The following is a 15,348-nucleotide window of genomic DNA, read 5'->3' as shown; positions in this document are numbered from 1 at the left end:
CCCATGCACAATGGCATCTATGATGTGCCAAATAAATGAGTTCACAAAATGCACACTATAAATTAAACAATCATAGAAAACACAGTGCCAACTTCTCCCCTAGTAATCTTAAATTTAGATGCCTGTTTGTCATTTTTTTTAATATTTATTTATTTTTGAGACAGAGAGAGACAGAGCATGAGTGGGGGAGGGTCAGAGAGAGGGAGACAAAGAATCTGAAGCAGGCTGCAGGCTCTGAGCTGTCAGCACAGAGCCCAACATGGGCCCGAACTCACAGACTGTGAGATCATGACCCAAGCTGAAGTCGGATGCCCAACCGACTGAGCCACCTAGGGGCCCCTGTGTTTGTCATTATAGCAAACACTTTGTCTCTTTTAATTGTTTCCTTTTTTTTACCATGTACATGTATTCTCTATTACCATTCCTCCATCCACCTCGCTCCCACCAAATCTGTACCCATAATGGTACTTTTTTCTTTCAGGGAACTATCCAAGTTTGCAAAAGTTGACAAGAGGCATATCTTTTCAGCAAGAATAGGTCAGAAAAAAAAATTACTATATTGAATTAATTTCAGATGATGTAAAGACCGAAATGGAAAAAGCAAAAGTCTTAAATGATTAGAAACCCATTTGGGAGACTCTGACATCCAGACATAAACAAGATCCAAAACACAAAACATACAGAAAAATATTCATAAATTCAACTACATTAACACATAAAGCTTCTAAATAACAACAGTGACCATTTTAAAAAGTTAAGAAAAAGCTACAGACTGAGAGATGATATTTAGGAATGTAGATTAGCACAATTACTTTCAAGGCAATTTGTCTACATTTCATGAAGTTGGAAATACACATATCCTATACTCCAGCAATCCTACTGTAAAATGTATAGCTGGAACAGTAATTCTCAAACTTTAGCTTGTGTCAGAACCACTGGGGAGCTTGTGAAAATACAGTTTGTGGAGTCCCACCACCAGTTTCTGATTGAGTAAACCTGGGTAAAGGCCCTAGAATTTGCATTTCTAACAAGTTCCAGATGATATTAATGCTCTTGCTGCTGATTCAGGGACTACATTTTGCAGATAACTGCCCCCAAAGAAACCTCATACCTGCACTTAAGGGGACACATGCAAAAAAATGTTAACCACAGGATTGTCCACAGTTGTGACAAACTAGAAACCAACAATAAGGAAATGGATGGATAAATGTATATTCAAGCAGGGCAATTAAATGAATGAACAACACGTATCGATATGAATAATTCTCAAATCCTAATGGTGAGGGGAAAAACAAGCTGTAAAAGAATATATTCAAGATACCAATAAGGTAAATCTTATACAACAGTCTACTGTTTATGTGTACATTCACATGTACCAAAAGTACAAAAGCAGGGATAGCAAAGATACATGTTAGTGAGGGGTTAAGGGAATTAAGATTGGGAAGGGGTTCAAAAGGAGCCTCACTGTATCTGTGATCTCTTGTTTCTTTAAAACTGACCTGGAGCCCACTCCTTTCCAATTCCCTCCTCCCTACCCCAGCAGAGGGCACTGAGAAAGTGAGATCAGCCACCGTGTCTGGAGGAGAACTGCAAAGCATGTTTCAACGGGAGCATCCCTCTCTGCACAGCAAAATGATACAGGATTGAGAATGATCTATTTCACTACTTTTCATTTCTTTTTTCCTGGCTTTCTCTTTTTTAATATTTTTTAATGTTTATTCTTTTTTTTTTTCTTTTTTGAGAGAGAGACACAGAGCACGAGCAGGGAAGGGGCAGAGAGAGAAGGAGACAGAATCTGAAGCAGACTCCAGGCTCTGAACTGTCAGCACAGAACCTGTTGCGGGGCTCAAGTACACGAACCTCGAGATCATGACCTGAGCCGAAGTCGGACGCTCAACTGACTGAGCCACCCAAGTGCCCCAGTGTTTTGGGGTTTTTTCCTGGTTTTCCAAACAAACTTAGACATCAGTACCTGCCTATATGGAAGGAAGGAAGGAAGGAAGGAAGGAAGGAAGGAAGGAAGGAAGGAAGGAAGGAAGGAAATGATGGATCACACCAGCACTTATTAGAAGGATAATGCCTCTCTTTAGAGAATAGATATATTTTATCATCATGGTGTGTGAGAGGCACAGTGGGAGCCACAAAATCAATAATAACACCAACTTATATTTCCATAGTACCTTTCCATTTCCAAGCTGTTTCACTGGGAGTAGAAAATAGACAGTTATATAAAGTAAGAGAAATTCAATGTACACTGTTATGACTACCATAGGTTTGGGCTCTGATGAAAAAAATTCCTTCTTCCTTTGAATGTGAAGAGGTTCAGGGCATGTTAACCCCAAAATATGCTGCTTTGACATATAGACTATTTTGAGTTAAAGGCACTGGAAAACAGTGAATATAAGAAAAAGACTCTGACTTTCCTTCTGGTTCTTAAAAGCAGGAGATGAAATTCCCATGCACAGATGTCCTCCCAATGCAAAAAGGAAAGTAACATTCTTATCATCAAGGACGAGAAGCTGAGACCCAGAAAATCCTACACAAGCAGACCTTGTTAAAAGCATCCTCTCCCTTCAGCTGCCCCACAGTCTAGTCACTTCTGCACACTTGCCTTTGTTCAACTTTATACAAGAGCAAATAGGTTTTGCCATTTTTTGAGTCTTCATTCCTTAGGAGGTCTCATGTGTCACATAAAACTTAACGTAAGTAGGGGCCAGTAAATATTTGTGGGACATATGAATGAATGAAGGAATCTATCTTTCTTGTAGTCTCTGTTCATCTTCCTATTTTTTAAGTTTATTTATTTATTTTTAGAGAGAGAGAGAGAGAGAGAGAGAGAGAGTGTGTGTGTGTGTGTGTGTGTGTGTGTGTGTGTGTGTGTGTGCATGCGTGCCTGTGAATGGGAGGGGCTGAGAGAGAGAATCCTAAGCAGTCTCCTCACTATGAATGCTGAGCCTGATGCGGGGCCGAACCCATAAACCTCAAGACCATGACCTGAGCAGAAGTCAAAAGTCAGACACCTGACTGACTGAGCCACCCAGCCACCCCTGTTCATCTTCCTATTAATATTCTCCCCACTAATTCTAGATACCCTCCAGAGGGTGGTGCACTGCCAATGTACCAAGATATTTCAATCTTTTGCTTTTAATTCAACCTCACATGCCCACTATACAAGAGGTGCTGCAGAATCTCACACTCTCTGCTACCAAACAAACATCATTTTATTTTCTCCAAAAGAAAAAACTCAAAACAGGGTCCCCTTCACATCCCATCTGCCACCAACGCTTATCACTTCTTTCCCTATAATTGTTTCAGTCTTTTGTCACTGTTTACCATTGTTAATATAGTTCAGAATAACATAACAAATTTAAACTGAACATTGCCAATACAAAGTATTTTAAATTAATCTTACTTAACCCTTGAAACTGTATAAAACTGGGTATTTATCTTAGAGAAGTGAAGCTTGTGTTCATACAAACCTGTATGTTTATAAAAACATAAATGCTTACAGCAGTATTATTTGTAAGAGTCAAAGACTAGAAACAACTCAAATATCCCCCAGTAGGTGAATGGATACACTGCGGTACACTCATATAATGGAATACTACTCGTTAATTACTCGTTAATAAAAAAGAACTATTAACACATGCAACAACCTGAATGGGTCTTAAGAGCCTTCTACTGAGTGAAAAAGTCAATCTCAAAAGTTGACACATTGTATAATTTTCTTTTACATAACATTCTCAAAATGACAAAGTTATAGTGATGGAGAAGAGATTGGGTGACAGGGAGGGTGTGACTTTCAGGGATGATACAAGGGAACTTCCTTGTGGCAGTGGACCAGTTCTATATCCTGACTGTGCCAGTGGTTACACAAATCCATATATTTGAAAATTTCATAGAACTATGCAGCAAACCACCCTCCAAATCAGTATTTGTAAGAACTGTGAAATCTAAATAAAATCTGAATTATTGTTAGTATTTACCAATGTCCACTGACTGGTTTTGATAGTGTTATCATTGGAGGAAGTGGAGTAAAGGATCCACAGGAACTTTATACTGTGTTTGCAACTTTGAGGATACAAAATTATTTTGAAATAAAAAGCTTACAATGACTATTTTGTTTTTTTAATGTCTATTTTTGAGAGAGAGAGAGAGAGAGAGAGAGAGAGAGAGAGAGAACACATGCACACGCACAAGCAGGGGAAGGGCAGAGACAGAGGGAGACAGAGGATCCAAAGTGTGCTCCCCACTGACAGCAAAGAGCCCGACATGGGGCTCAAACTCACAAATTGTGAGATCACAACCTGAGCCGAAGTTGGAGGCCCAACCAACTGAACCACCCAGGCACAATGACCACTTTTAATTAGAAGGGCTACCAAGTAAAAAATTCACTTTGGGAAGATCCTCACTTGCAAACATTAGGGCTATATTTAATATTCTGTAGATCTACATATTCTGAATCCTTCCAAAAACTTAATAAAAACAATGACACTCTGAATTGGTAGCTGATAATTGTGATTAATGAGAAGCAAATGTAATTTTACTAACCTGGAGCTATAGCTGCCATCAGGGTTTCCAGAATAACTGCTTCCACTGAATTGGTCTGCTTTTACTCTCCATAAGGCTAGCCTCCCCTACATCTGCTGTGCAGGAGTCACCTGGCCTGAAATGTGATTGGGCAGGGGGTGGGGCACGTAAAGCTAGTACTCAAAACAGTACGGTACTGGCACAAAAATAGACACATAGATCAACAGAACAGAATATAAAGCCCATAAATAAACACAAAATTAGAAGGTCAATTAATCTTTGACAATGTTGGCAAGAATATGCAATGGGAAAAAGACAGTCTCTTCAACAAATGATGCTGGGAAAACTGGACAATTACATGCAAAAGAATGAAACTGGACCACTTTTTTACACCATACACAAAAATAAGCTCTCACATTAAGGACCTAAATGTGAGACAGGAAACCATCAAAATCCTAGAACACAGTATAGGCAGTAATTTCTCCAACATTGGCCATAACAACATTTTTCTAGATATGTCTCCTGAGGCAAGAGAAATAAAAGCAAAAAGAAACTCTGGGACATCAAATAAAAAGCTTCTACATCAAAGAAAACAATAAACAAAACTAAAAGACAACCTACAGAATGGGTGAAGACATTGGCAAACAACATAGCCGATAAAGGGTTAGTATATATAAAGTAAATATATATAGTTAGTAAATATAAAGAACTTCTACAACTCAGGGTGCTGCTTAAGTCTGCTTATGCTCTGTTTCTGTCTCTCTCAAAAATAACTTTAAAAAAATAATAATTAAAAAAAGAACATACAAATCAACACCAAAATAACTCCCATGTAATCCACTTTAAAAGTGGGCAAAAGACATGAACAGACATTTCTCCAAAGAAGACATTCAGATGGCCAACAGACACACAAAAAAAGATGCTGAACATCACTCATCATCAGAGAAATGCAAATCAAAACTACAGTGAGAGGGGCATCTGGGTGGCTCAGTCAGTTAAGTGTCCAACTTCAACTCAGGTCACTATCTCACAGTTTGTGAGTTTGAGCCCCACATCTGGCTCTCTGATGCCAGCGTGGAACCCACTTTGGATCCTGTTTTCTTCTCTCTGCCCCTCCCCCACTTGAGTGTGCACACATTCTCTCAAAAATAAAATAAGCATTAAAAACAAAAACTACAATGAGATATCACCTCACACCTGTCAAAGTGGCTAAGATCAAAAACACAAAAACAACAAGTATTGGCAAGGATGCGGAAAAAGTAGCCCTGTGCACAGTTGGTGGGGATGCAAACTAGTACAGCCACTGTGGAAGACAGTATGAATATTCCCTCAAAAAGGTAAAATAGAACTACATTACAATACAGTATCACACTACTGGGTATTTACCCAAAAAATACAAAAACACTAATTCAAAGGGATATCTACACCCCTATGTTTATTGCAGCATTATTTACAATAGCCCAGTTTTGGGAACAGCCCAAGTTTCAAGATAATTGAAATTTTCAATTATTCAAGATAAATGAATAAAGAAGATGTGAGATAGATACACACACACACACACACACACACACACACACACACAATGGAATACTATTCAGCCATAAAAATGAATGAAAGCTTGCCATTTGTAACAACATGGATAGATCCAGAGAGTAAAATTCTAAGCAAAATAAGCCAGTCAGACAAAGACAAATACCATATGACTTCACTCATATGTGTAATTTAAGAAACAAAACAAATGAGCAAAGAGGGGGAAAAAAGAGAGAGACAAACCAAAAAACAAACTCTTGACTATAGAGAACAATTGGATGTTTACCAGAGGGGAGGTGGGTAGGGGGATGGGTGAAATAGGTGGAGGGGATTAAGAGTACACTCACTTATCTTGAGGGGAGCCTGAGTGGCTCAGTCAGCTGAGCATCTGACTCTTGATTTCAGCTTGGGTCATGATCCCAGGGTTGTGGGATCAAGCCCTGTGTCGGGCTCTGCGCTGAGCATGGGGCCTACTTGGGATCCTCTCTCTCCCCCTCTGCCCCTCTCCCCAACTCATTCTCTCTCTCTAAAATAAAAAAAAAATAAATTAAAAAAAAAAGAGTATTCTATCTTGATGAGCACTGAGTGATACATGGAACTGTTGAGTCACTATATTTTATACCTGAAACTAATAAAACACTATGTTAACTGGAACTAAAATTAAAAAAATCAAGTGTACAACATGATGATTTATGAATGCAATGTGAAAGGGGAAATAAGTTAACTTTTGTAATTTGGTTTTATGTCATTTATAATTTGATTTTATGTCATTTAAAAATTTCCCTTTGAGATGGAACAAGTTTAAAAAAAAAATCAAGGCTGAAAAAAGGATTCTGGGAACATAGTAGATAAGAAGCACCAGAAATCTGTCTCCTAACCTAGACAACAACTACACTGGTAGAATCTGTCTGATGTAACTATTTTGGAGCTCTGGAGTCTACGAAAGGTTTGAACTTACAGGGAAATGCCTGGATAGCAAACAGGTTAATTTGGGTCCATTTCAACTCTCAGTTCAATAGCAGCTGCACATCCTTTACCCTCCAGCCCTACAGGCAGACAGCTCTATGGGCATTCCTGCAGCAGCCTGCATACAACTATGGAAGCCAGTGTTTGCAATAAGGATTCTGTCCTCCAAATACTGGGGATCTGTACCCTGATTCCCTAATCGCTGCATCTGATCACACAGGTGCAGACACAGAGATGGACAGCTATTATTGCACTGCCCCGTGGGCCCCCTCACCTCACATTGTTGCACGCCTCTCCCCATCTGACTGAAGCAATGTCAATGAAATTTAGAGGACTAGACCATCTCCCCACCCCCCCCCACCCCACCCTGCCACCTCTTCATTTTCTTCTTTTTCCCATTTTGGGAGTCAGACATTAAAGACTAGGGCATTCAGGGGCACCTAGCTGGTTCACTCAGAAGAGCATGTGACTCTTGATCTCGGGGTTGTGAGTTCAAGCCCCATGTTGGGTGTAGACATTACAAAATTAGAAAGGCATCATATAGGGGCACCCGGGCGGCTCAGTCGGTTAAGTGTTTGACTTCGGCTCAGGTCATCATCTCACAGTTTGTGAGTCTGCGGCCCACATCAGGCTCACTGCTGTCAGCACGGATCCTACTTTGGATCCTCTGTCACCCCCTCTCTCTCTGCCCCTCCCTGCGCACAGTCTCTCTCTCTCTCAAAAATAAATGAACATTAAAAAAAGGAAATGAAAAAGAAAGGCACCATATGTCCCCAGAGAAAAGCACAGACTCAAAAAATGACCTGAGAGCACCTTAATTCTATACTGCAGGCTGACCCTTCACAGAGAAAGCCTACAATTTTTTTTAATGTTTATTTATTTTGAGAGAGAGAGAGAATAGGAGCAGGGGAGGGTCAGAGAGAGAGAGAATCCCCACAGGCTCCATACTCAGCGCAGAGCCAAACACAGGGCTTGATCTCATGACCATGAGATCATGACCTGAACCCAAACCATGAGTCGGACACCTAACCAACTGAGCCACCCAGGCACCCCAGCCTACAAGTTTTCTGAAAAGCAAAACAAAACAAAACCAAAAGCCAAAAAATCTTGGGAAAGGAAGAGAATCTGATTTCCAGAGTTAGGCCATATCATTAGATTCAAATACTCATGTTTTCAACAACAACAACAACAAAACCCACAAGGCATACAAAGAAACAGGAAGAAGAAAAAAACCATACCAACAGACCCGTCTCAATAGGTGGACCTACTACACAATGTCTGAACAAAGTAGACATATCAATAGGGAGATGATTACCCCATCTAATCCCCATCGTAACCAAAAGAAACCAAAAAGAGATTCTAGAGCCCAAAAACACAATAACTAAAATAAAATTTTCAGAGATGGATTTGAGCAGGCAGAAGAAAGAATTAGCAAATTTGAAGAAAGAACAATGGAAACTATCGAGTCTGAGGAATGGAAAGAAAAAAGATTAAAGGAAAGTGAACAGGGTCTACCATCAAGCAAACCATCACACACAGTGTGGGAGTCTCAAAATAAGAAAGAGAAAGGAGAAGAGATTATTTAAAGAAATAAGGGCTGAAAACTTGCCAAGTTTGATGAGCTATGAATATAAACACCCAGCAAGCTCAACAAATTCCAAGTAGTATGAAATCAAAAGAGACCCACACCAAGATACATTGTGATCAATCTATTGAAAGAAAAAGAACAGAGAGAATCTTAAACACACCAAAAGAGAAGTAACTCATCATATCAGGGACCCTCCATAACATTATTCACAGATTTCTCATCAGATACCGTGAGAGCCAGAAGGCAGTGGACTGAAATATTCAAAGTGCTAAACGAAAAAATTGTGAACCAAGAATCTTGTATCTGGCAAAAGTGTCCTTCAGAAATGAGACAGCCTCAGATGAGGGAATTTGTTACCACTAGGCCTACCCTGCAGGAAATGTTAAAGGGAGTCCTGCAGGTTGAAATGAAAAGACATTAGCCTATAACTCAAAGCTGTGTGAAGAAATAAAGATATTGTGAAGGCAAATATGTGGGCAACTATAAAACGAGTATCATCTGTAAAAAATGGTTCATAACTCTACTTTTTGCTTTCTACATGATTTAAGAGAATAATACATTTTTAAGATTTTATTTTTAAGTAATCTCTCCACCCAACATAGGGCTCAAACTTACAACCCCAAGATCAAGAGTTGCAAGCTCCACTGACTGAGTCAGCCAGGCACCCCAAGAATACTACATTAAAAAAAAACAAAACAATCATTAATCTAAAGCTCATATTCTTATAACTGATTTATGATTCCACATTTTATTTCCTACACAACTGACTAATACATTATAAATAACAATTATTAGTTTATGGTTTGGGACACACCACGTATAAAGATGGATCCTGTGACATCAATAACTAAAAGTAATGGGGAGGGAGCTATATAGGAGCACAGTTTTTGTACGTTATTAAAGTTAAGCCGGCATAAATTGAAATTAGAATGTTTATAACTTTAAGCTGTCAAATCTAATTCCCATGGCAACCACAAAGAAAATAGTTACAGAATATACACAAAAGAAGAAGGGAATTAAGGCATTTTACTACAAAAAATATCAGCTAAACACAAAAGAAAACAGTAATGCAGGAAATAAGGGACAAAAAAAGCTATTAGGCATACAAAAACACATAGCAAAATGACAGGAGTTCCTCTTTATCAGTTATTACTTCAAATGTAAATAGATTAAACTCTCCAATCAAAATACAGAGGTTGACAGAATGGACTTAAAATAATGATTTAGCTCTATGCTCTCTACTGTAGATTCATTTTATTTTATTTTTTTCAGAGACTCACTTTAGATCCAAAGACACAAATAGGTTGAAAGTGAAAGGATTAAAAAAAAGTCTTTCTATGCAAATAGTAGCCAAAACAAAGCAGAGGTGGCTATACTAATATTGGACAAAATAGACTTTTTAAAAAGTGTGTTTGTTTGTTTATTTATTTATTTATTTATTTATTTATTTATTTATTTATATAAAGAGAGCACGTGCAGGGGGAATAGAGGGGTAGGGGAAGGGAGAGAATCCCAAGCAGGCTCTGCACTGTCAGCATGGAGCCCAATGCAGGGCTCAAACTCATGAACCATGAGAATGTGACTTCACTTGATCTTAGCCAAAAGGCCAAGAAGTGATTCTGTGAGAACATGACTTGAGCGGAAATCAAGAGTTGGAGGTTTAACCAACTGAGCCACCAGGCACCCCCCAAAATAGGCTTTAAATTTTTAAAAGTTTGCAAGATGGGGTGCCTGCGTGGCTCAGCCGGTTAAGCATCCAACTTCAGCTCAGGTCAAGAAATCCAGGTTCATGAGTTCAAACCCCTCTTTGGACTGTGTTGACAGTTCAGAGCCTGGAGCCTACTTTGGATTCTATGTCTCTCTCTCTGCCCCTCCCCTGCTTGCACTCTGCACTCTGTCTCTCTCTCTCTCGAAAATAAATAAACATTTAAAAAGCTTGCAAGAGTCAAAGAAAGACATTATGTATTAGTAAGTGGTTGAATACAATAAGAGGATAATAATTGTAAACATTTATGCACCTAATAATGAAAATCAAAATATATAAAGCAGAAACTGATGGAATTGAAGGGGAAAGTGGAAGTTCCACAATAATAGTTGGAGACTTTAATACCTTATTCTTAATAATTAATAGAACAAATAGAAGATAATTAAAGGGAGGATTTGAACGCAATAAATCAAATAGATCTGAAAGGCATATAGAGAACACTCTACCCAACACCAGTGTACACATTCTCCTTAAGTGCACATTGGACATTTTCCAGGATAAGCTATATGTTAGGCCACAGATGAAGCCTCAAAATACTTTAAAAGATGGATAGCATACAAAATATCTTCTCTCATCACAAGATGAAGTTAGAAATCAGTAACAGAAGGAAAACTGGAACATTAATAAATTTATAGAAATTAAACAACACACTCTTAAATAACCAATGAATCAAAAATGAAATCACAAAGGACGTTTTCTAATTTCTAATTTTCTAATAGTTAGAAACTAATGAAAATGAAAACACAACATACCAAAACTTATGGGACACAGCAAAAGGATTGTTAAGGGGGAAATTTATAGCTATAAATGTTTATATTAAAAAAACAAGAAAGATCTCAAATCAATAACCTAACTTAACAACCTAAGAAACTAAGAAACAAAGTAACAATAAACTCAAAACTAGCTGAGGAGAAGATAATATTGAGCATAAATGAATGTAATAAAGGGTTAGAGTAATAAATGTAATAAACAATGGAGAAAATCAATAAAACCAAAAGTTGGTTTTTCAAAAATATCAGCAAATTAATATACCTTTAGCTAGATTGAATAGGAAAAAAGAAAAGACACAAATTATTTTAAAAAAACAAAAAAATAAAAATAAATGAAAGTGGGGATATTACCGCTGAATCTACAGATATAAAAATTATTATAAGAGAACACTGTGAGCAACTATATGCCAACAAATTCGATAACCTAGATGAAGTGGACAAATTCCTAGAAAACACGAAAACTGCCAAGTTTAAATAAGAAATAGAAAATCTGAATAGACCTGTAACAAATAAGGAAATTGAATCAGTAATCAAAAACCTCCCCCAAAATAAAAGCATTAGACCTGATGGCTCCATGGTGAATTCTACCAAACATTTAAAGAAGAGCTAATACCAATCCTTCTCAAACTTTTGAAAGAACTGAAGAGGGGAGAACACTTCTAATCTCATGAGATCAGCATTTCTGTGATACCAAAGCCAGTCAATGACACTACAAAAAAAGAAAACCACAGACTATTATCTCTTATGAGCATTGACGCAAACGTTCTCAAGAAATACTGGCAAACCAAATTCGACAGCATTTTTGGTCAAAATTTTCTTTAAATTCTTGTTAGTTAACATAAAGTATAATACTGATTGCAGGAGTAGAATTTAGCGATTCATCACTTACATGTAACACCCAATGTTCATTACAGCAAGTGTCCTCTTTAATGCCTATCACCCATTTACACATTTACCCCACCCATCTCCCTCCATCAGTCTTCAGTTTGTTCTCTATCTTTGTGAGGCTCTTGTAGTTTGCTTCCCTCTCTCTTTTTTTTTTCCTGCTTCCCATATGTTCATCTGATTGTTTCCTAAATTCCACATATGAGTGAAATCATACAGTATTTGTCTTTCTCTGATGGACATATTGAGCTTAGCATAATACACTCTAGCTCTATCCATATCATTGCAATTGGCAAGATTTCGTTATTTTTGATGGCTGAGTAATATTCCATTGCATATTTGTGTATATACTACATCTTCTTTATCCATTCATTAGTCGATAGACATTTGGGCTCTTTCCATAGTTTGGCTATTGTTGATAATGCTGCTATAAACATCAGGGTGCACGTATCCCTTTGAATCTGTATTTTTTGCATCCTTTGGATAAATACCTAGTCGTGCAATTGCTGGGTTGTAGGGCAGTTCTATTTTTAACTTTTTGAGGAAACTCCATATCAAACTCAACAGCATAATAAAAGGATAATACATCATTGCTAAGTGGGAATTATTCCTGGAATTCAAGGAGGGTTCAACATATAAAAATTGATCAGTATAATACACCATATTAACAGAATGAAGGAAAAAACCCTTCATGATCATCTCAATTGATGCAGCAAAAGTATTTGATAAAAATTCAACATTCTTTTAGGATAAACACACACACACACACACACACACACACGCACACATGCACACGCACATGCACACGCACATGCACATGCACACCAAACTAGGAGAAAGAAAGAACAAAAGAACATCTAAATCAGAAAGAAATAAGTAAAATTATCTCTATTCACAGATAATGTGATCTTATATGTAAAAAACCTTAAAGATTTCACAAAAAAAATTGTTAGAATAAATTAATTCAGCAAAACAGCAGGATATAAAGTACACACAAAAATCAGTTGAATTTCTATACACTAATATTGAACAAACTAAAAAGGAAATTAAAAAAAAAACAGTTCTACTGGGGCACCTGGGTGGCTCAGTTGGTTAAGTGTTTGACTCTTGATTTTGGCTCAGGTCATGATCTCTCAGTTTGTGGGATCAAGCCCCATGTTGGACTCCGTGCTGGCAGCTTGGAGCCTGCTTGGGATTCTCTCTCTCTCTCTCTCTCTCTCTCTCTCTCTCTCTCTCTTTCTCTTCCCCTGTGTGTGCCCCTCCCCTGTTCTCTCTTTCTCTCTCAAAAGAAATAAATAAACTTCTAAAAACTAAATAAAAAATAAAAATAGGGGCACCTGGGTGTCTCAGTTGGTTTAGCATCCAACTCTTGATTTCGGCTCAGGTCATGATCTTGTGGTTCTGATTCATGAGATCAAGTTCCGCATCCCCTGCTTGGGATTCTCTCTCTCCCTCTCTCTCTGCCCCTCCCCACCCCCCCAACACTCTCTCTCTCTCTCAAAATAAAAAACAAATAAATAAAAATTTAAAAAAACAGTCCTACTTATAATAGCATCAAAAAGAGTAAAATACGTAAGAATTAGCTACCTAAGGAGATAAAAGACTTATACAATGAAAACTAAAAGACATTACTGAGATTAAAGACATAAATAAATTGAAACATATCCCATGCTCATGAATTAGAAGAGTTAATATGGTTAAAATATCCTTACTACTCAAAATGATCTATAGACTCAATGTAATCCCTGTCAAAATGCCAATGACATCTTTTGCAGAAATATAAAAAAATGATCCTGAAATTCATATGGAATTTCAAGGAACCCAGAGTAGCTAAAACCATCTTGAAAAAGAACAAAATTGGAACTCTCCTACATCCTGATTTTGGAACTTACTGTAACACTACAGTAATCAAAACAGGGTGGTGGTGGCATAAAGATAGACATAGAGACCAATGGAATTGAATAGAGAGCCCAGAAATAAATCTTCTCATATATATGGACAACTGATTTTTGACAAGGGTGCCAAAGCCTTTTCCCCATTCAATGGGGAAAGGATGGTCTTTCCAACAAATGGTGATGTGAAAACTGGACATCCACGTGCAAAAGAATGATCTTGGACTCTTACCTAACACCATATACAAAAATTAAGTCAAAATTGACCACCAACCTAAACATAAAACTCTTAGAAGAAAACATGGAGCAAAAGCTTCATGACATTGGATTTGACAACGATTCCTGGATATGACACCGAAGGCCCAAGCAACAAAAGACAAAATAGACAAGTCAGACTTCAAGAAAACGTCAAACTTTTGTGCATCAAAGGACACTTTGAACAGCCTTTCCTGAGAGTTGCCATGGTTTCCTGCTTTGACAGTGCCTGGAGGGAAAAGGCGCTAACCCAAACCCCCGCTGGCTGCTCAGAGCCAGCCCTGGGCACCGCCTCACAGTTTCAGACTGCCCCAAGGCCATCACCCCTCTCCAGCGAGAGGGTGGGGGCAGCTGCTGTTGCCTCTCTTCAGCTGCTCACTGTGACCTCCTCGTCTCCCACACGGATGGGCCGGAAATACCACCAGGACTCAGAGGCCACTATCCACTGCCAGATCAGCCTGAAACTCTACACCTCCTACATCTACCTATCCATGTCTTACTACTTGGACCTCAGTGGTGTGGCTTTGAAGAACTTCAACGAATATTTTCCTCACCAATCTCATGAAGAGAGAGAAAAAGCTGAGAAACTGATGAAGCTGCAGAACCAATGACCACATCCTCCTTAAGGCTATCAAGAAACGACCAGAAAGGACTGGGAAAACAGGCTGAATGCAATGGAGTATGCATTTTACTTGGAAAGCATGAATCAGTCACTACTGGTAATGGCCAGAATGGCCACCGACAAAAAACCCTACTTGTGTGACTTCACCGAGACTCACCACCTGAATTAGCAGGTAAAATCCACCAAAGAATCGGATGACCACATAACCAACTTGTACAAGAAATCTGGCACGGCAGAGTGTCTGTTTGACAAGTACGCACAGACAGACAGTGATAACAAGAGCTAAGACTTAGACTGAGGGTAACTTCCCTGGTCATAGCCACAGAGGTGACTTCCTGGTCACCAAGGTAGTGCATGCATGTTGGGGTTACCTTTACCTTTTCTATAGGTCTTACCAAAATGAATACTTAGGGTCTTTCATTTGTACCATTGCTTCAAATAAAGCAATTTGGTACTCCCTCCAAAAATGAGACTTTTGTGACAGAATGAAAAGGCAATCCCTAGAATGGGAGAAAATATTTGCCAACTATATACCTGCTAAGGGA

At 38.4% G+C, this 15,348-nt stretch overlaps 1 pseudogene; it reads left to right on the top strand.

Annotated features, from left to right (window-relative positions):
* Positions 1-14,243: 14,243 nt before the first annotated feature.
* Positions 14,244-15,089, top strand: LOC125168105 (ferritin heavy chain-like; annotated as a pseudogene).
* Positions 15,090-15,348: the final 259 nt, after the last annotated feature.

This window comes from Prionailurus viverrinus, chromosome B3 (assembly GCF_022837055.1).
Source record: "Prionailurus viverrinus isolate Anna chromosome B3, UM_Priviv_1.0, whole genome shotgun sequence".
In the NCBI taxonomy this organism is placed as follows: Eukaryota; Metazoa; Chordata; class Mammalia; order Carnivora; family Felidae; genus Prionailurus; species Prionailurus viverrinus.
This window is presented reverse-complemented; position numbering and strand designations above follow the sequence as displayed.